Genomic DNA, 6,000 nt, shown 5'->3' with positions numbered 1-6,000 from the left:
GAAACAGGGACACGGAATAAAATATTTATTCAGGCACAAACTTTGGCTGCCACTGTTTTATACATTATACATAGCAGCCCTGGCCATTGATCCTTAGACACAGTGTGTGTACTTGTGATCATCCCTGTGTGTGTGTATGTGTAACTGCCTCGAGATTTATGACTGTAGATATAAAGAGTTGTCTAGACAACAGATCAGGTCAATGCTCACACTGGGCAGCTTTTGAGTGAGCGGTAGTTACAGACACATGAGCAGACACTCTGCAGCCTCTTTTTCTTCTCGCTTTGTAGGTCTGTTGTGGGATCTTGAAACCGAAGCCTCAAGGATCTTCGGAAAAATAAGCAGTCTTTTGTTTTTAAAGTGACTTGAGCAGAGAGAAAAAAGTGGAGTGGATCGGAGAGGAGAGGAGACAGAGGAGGGAAAATAGAGAGGAGGGAAAATAACAGAGGATGCAAGGAGAGGGTGAAGCGAGGGAGGAAGGAAGAGAGAGGGAAGAGGAGGGAAAAGAGCTGTCAGGACAAAGAGAAGTTGGAGTGGAAGGCTGGGAGAGAGAATGAATGAGGCGAGAGGGAATCAGGCACCAAGCCAGCATGTCGTTGGGAGACGCACGCGAGGTTGATGGGCCATGTTTGTCCCCTGGCTCCATGCAGGATGGCTGATGTGTGTCTGCCCATGTGGAGGTTAATGGGGCCAAGCTGAGTTACAAGTGGGGCCTGTGGGCAGTGTGTGCAGTGATCCTTAGGCCCCACATGGACCCTTGTTGGGATTCACTTACAGAATGTGGGCTAATTGATTGTGGGAAGGCAGACTGCGTCAGGGTCAAAACTGTCCCGGTGGGCTACTGTTGGATACTGCCCGGGTTCAATATGGGCTCCTATATAACACTTGATATATTTATACACTAAATTCAATATTAAGTGTTCAGGGACATTCCACTTATTTCTCCTAAATGCACCTTTTGCACAAGGTTGAATACAAAAGATAAATGACCTCACCTGAATTGATCTGGTTTTTTATTTGATGCTGTTTTTCAGAAAGTCTTAATAAAAAGCAAAACCGGTGAAATGCCTAAGAATGGACAGAAAACGGTAAAATACATTAAAGATAGTAACAAAGAAAACTGATAAGAGGGAGTGACAATATCTGAAAACATAAATACAATAAAATAAGTGATCAAATACCATGAATAATGGGCATGAAACATTGTAATCAGAAGCCAGGCTAAAGAGGTAGCTTTTAAGTTTAGAGATATAAACATTTTCAGCTGCTCTGAGATCCTTGTGCAGGGTGCTCCGACAGCTTGGAGCGTAAAAAGTCAAAGCTGCCTCACCAAACGTTTTTTTCCTTCTCTTTGGAGCAACTGAAAGACTCAATACCTCAATACCTGAGGTACAAATAATGGTACAGCATCGCCCCCGCGCTGAATATGGCTGCCAGATGATACAAAAGAAACATATAAACATAAACATGAAGATTATGTATAACTCATAAATATAAAAACTTGTTTACCTGGCAGTGGGTGTTATTTTTCATATAATTTTAGTTGCCTTGTCGCCCACTAGCCCTCTTTCTTCTCCAGGAACCATTCTAGCAACTCTGAAATTTTACCTGAATTTTGACTGTGGGAACCTACTGTAGTTCATAATATAACTTCTGAGCCACAGTCCCTGTTCTCAAAAATAGACCTTCGGATACTTTGAGATGGACAAGTAACTTTTGGGGAAGACGTTGTTCATGTTGGATCATTTAGCATCCAATACCGATATTCAGTGCCAGTCCAGGGAGTAGCGCGTCCTCTGTCTGGCCAGATGGAATATAAGGGTGTGGAGGCATCTGACTGGCATGCAGGGGACCAGAGTTCATGTCCAGTTGCAGACCAGCAGTTTGTTTTTCCTTTTTGTTCAAAAACTTCAACACTGAGCTGTGGTTGCTCAGGTTTAACCACGGGGGACCCTCGTGGCCTTGGGATTTGGGGCACCGACCTTGAGACGCACAATTTGGAGAATCGTCCAGTATCAGCACTCTGCATCGTGACTGTGAATTCACCTAATCACAGTTTTTCAGATGTGTTGGAAAACAAAATAATACGCACAAGTGACTTTTAGTTACCGATTTAGCTCCAGAGTTTAGTTCCTGGGCCTCTTTTAGTTCTTTGGACTATTTGATCCAAAAGGTCCATGAGTCTTATACCTGACTGTTGACCTGTCGCCTGCTAGCCGGCTCATTTCAGTGTCCACGTGGCCACGAAGGTTCACGTGAACAGTAGTTCATCATCGGCCCAAGTCTGCATGGGTCCGAGCAGCTCCCTGTGCAGACATCCACGTGCAGCCCAAAATTAGAGTCTGCACAGACTGTCTTCACTACAAGCTCGCCGACACTGCGTGCGCCAGAGAAGTAACGTGGACACTAGTTTTTGCGCTCTATGGATGCACTGTAGATTTCTTATCCTTGGTCTCACACGCTGTTTTCTTTTCTGGACTTTTTCTGGTCGTTCAGCCAAAGAACGAAGGAGCTCTTCTTCTCTCCGTCAGAAGTCGGCGTCGTGTTTTCGTGTGTGGAACGTGTCCGCTTGCGCCGCATACCCCTGATCGTGGCACGAATAGAAGCACGTCTGCCGTCCGAGCGCAAGTTAGCAACTGTCCACTACCGTTTTCCACCCTGGAGTGAGATCAGGGCTTTAATCTTGCTTGCCTGCTGCCAACTGTAACACTGAAACAACATCATGCACAGTCCCTCTAAGCCTTACCTGCCTTGTCTTACAGGTCTAAATCTACAGCAGTCAAAGATTTCCCTACAGCCACCGTTTTGTTTCGCAGACGACAGTAGAGATCCTGATGATGCATTACAACAACGAGACTCTTGATCCAGTGTCAGGCCGCACTGCCCCGGTCACCTCCTTACAGGGGCAGTTTGAGCCGTAGGAGCTCTTTCAGACACTCTAAATTCAATAACAGATGTGCCATGAGCTGATTCATCCCCACTGCAATGACATAGTTTCATTTGCACATGTGATTGTGTTGCCTCTGCAGCTTCATTGGTGACTTATTTTTTAATGATGAACCATAATGTTGCACTGCATCAAGCCAGTTTGCTTGTCCGACCTTAAGTTGTGCATTATGATGTTCTTTAGGGCAGTAAATATTTGAATTGAACTTAACGGGACTTCCTACATGTCTCCCGCTTCTCCGTGTCTCTGTGTGCGTTTGAGTGGCGTGGGCGTGGCGCTTCTTCTCTGACTCCCCGGGCTCCTGGCTCCTCGATGATTACGCACACCTGCCTTCCATCAAGCTCACCATCCTGCAGTGTATATCTAGTCCGGCTCTTCACTCGCTCGTTTTAGCTCCGGTGGTAGTTTAAGCTTTAGGCCTCTCTGGTGTTCTAGCGTTCGTAACGAGTTTTTTTCCCCTCTTGCCGTACACTTAGCTAGCTGTTATCTCTCTGTCCTGCGCTCCTGCAGCATTGTTACTCGCCTGTCTGCCTGCCTGCCTGCTCTCGAACCCACCGCCACCACCTGCTACCTCCAGCCGGCCAACGCCGTTCTTGACTCATCCGCCCTGCTCAGCTGGTCGTGCCATTCCTCAATGCCCTCCTGCCCTCTGCCTCAGCCAGCTACCTCCCCGCTCGTTCCGACGCCATTCCCTGGTGCCCTTTCAATAAATCATCTTCCTTCATCTAACTCCAAAGTCTGCGTTTGGGTCCACACTGCAAGGTCTAATTTGAGGCTTAGCACCCTGTGCTGTTGTATCTATTAAACATGTGTTTCACACAAATGTAATATTATGGTATTTGATGAATGATGCTCGGTGGGTTTTTTTTTTTTTTTCATTAAATTGTGGATCAGAGTAAGGATTGCAACCAGTTTCATATTTGTTCCCTGAGACCCATTAATTACACAGAGGTTTCCTCTCATCAATTCATCAAATAACTCAATTTCCTCTACATTATTGAGGCACAAGGACACATGGGATCCAAGAATATTTGCCATTTATTAAATGATTGAGTGTTGTTGGTTGTGATGGTGCTATCAGCAGGGTAATCTTCATCAGACATGCTTTATGGGTAACTGTGGAACCTTACCTCTTGAATCCACAACACACGCTCGCCACATCTCCCTTCAGCCATCCTCATACATACACACACACACACACACACACACTATCTCACACACGGAGTAGTTCCTGTCATCATCATCATCGTGATCGTCATCTTCCTGGCAGCGTTTGAGAAACAGCATTCGTCTTCACACCTCATTAGGCGAGAGACAAGGATGTCAGGATCATCCGCGCGCACGCGCAGTTGCGTGTGCAATCAAACCAAAATACACACCTGCAATGTGTGTACGAGCGCATCGCTCATGCGAATCACACCCACCTGTATGCACAAGCAGACAATCACACCGACATACACACTCCACCTCCTGCACGGAGGCACCTGCAGCATATAGTGCAGTGCTGATCCGCAATGTGCCTTCCCACCCCATCAGTATCCACGTAACATATCATTAGTGCAACTCAGCCTGTGTTATACACCGTCCACATCATTATACATCATCACGTCTGTGTCTTAAAATGATGGTAATAAAGTGTGTTCGCGGGGCGTTGTTGGCGATGGCGCTCTCAGAACTGCTGCCACTTCCTTCACACACCAAACCACAGAGAAGCACGTTCAAGTTTTATACACGGAGGGAAAAAGTTTGTCGTCGTCCTTTTTCTGCACGTTTTTTTTCGGCACGTCGGAAATCACAGACCGTAACGATTAGGAGAGGAATGTTGCCTCAGGTGTGCAGAATCAAAGATGTGGAACAAGTAAACCAAACTAATATACACTGGAAAACTGATGTTCATCAGGACGCTAGGATCAAGCAGCACTTCGATTCGGTGTCCTATCTGGACTGTGAAAAAGCAAACAATATTTTTTACAGCCAGATTTTAAGCATAGCGAGTGTTTAATATCCCCAAAATAGATTTTGGGTGGGGTGGCACCTCGTGACTTCAAGTCCGCCCGTTGTGCCCCCTCTTCGCCTGGCAGCAATCTTGGAAATTCAAGGCTAAACCTTTACCTGGCCCCTAAATTGACAGACAGTGTATGTTAACCTACTTTAACGCCTCAGTGTTTCAGCCAGACTTTTGCTGCTTCCCCCTGCTGCTTTCCTTAAATAAGGATGAACTGAGATATATGTATGCACCCTGCTCTCTCTCCTTGGCCTATTCTTCAGTTAACTTTATATTTTCAGAAGTTTCTGGCCCCTAAGTCAGAAAAAAACACGCATCACGCATTACGTGACAGAGGGTACCTAACAAGTGAACGGGAGGGTGTCACTGGGCCCGAACAACTGTGCCAAACCCTGAACAGTGGACAAGCAGCTGAACCACTGTCTACTGAGTCTTCTTCCCCGAGTGCCCTGGTTTATGTAACCCTCATTAATTATTGAGATAGGGACGAGTCATGTTTAATTCAAAAGCCAAACAAGATGATAGGTAAAAAAGCAACTCAGTGTTAGACTTCAAAAAAAAAAGCCCACTAAAGAGTTTCTGTAGAACCTGGGGACTTTTTCGTTAGAGGAGGAGACAGTGTATTGAGCACTGTGCAGGAACAGAACAAGCAGAGTCAGTGTTCAGTGACTAATCCATTTTCTTTAGAAGACGTTAGTAAAGTGCAGTAAAGCTAGTAAAGTACGGCTTCCCTGGATATGTTTTATATTCTATGCTTCAGCTTTGACCAATGAGAAAAACAGTGGAGTTACGGGGCTGCTTCAGATGTAAAATGCACCAAACTCCCATCACTTTGAGAGATTTCCCTCAAATTGTTCTTGTAAGTGTTCCTCTTTTGTTCTGCGGCGTAGGCCCGGTGCTCCCTGCCCAGCTGTGTTTCATTTTCTTATTTTAATACTTTTGGTCCTAATAAGTGTAGAAGCACAAGAACACAACATAAATATACACACCCAGACTGCCTGTGCTGTAGCGCACACACACACACACACACACACACACACACACCAGG

This window comes from Xiphias gladius, chromosome 21, assembly GCF_016859285.1.
Source record: "Xiphias gladius isolate SHS-SW01 ecotype Sanya breed wild chromosome 21, ASM1685928v1, whole genome shotgun sequence".
Lineage (NCBI taxonomy): Eukaryota > Metazoa > Chordata > Actinopteri > Istiophoriformes > Xiphiidae > Xiphias > Xiphias gladius.
This window is presented reverse-complemented; position numbering follows the sequence as displayed.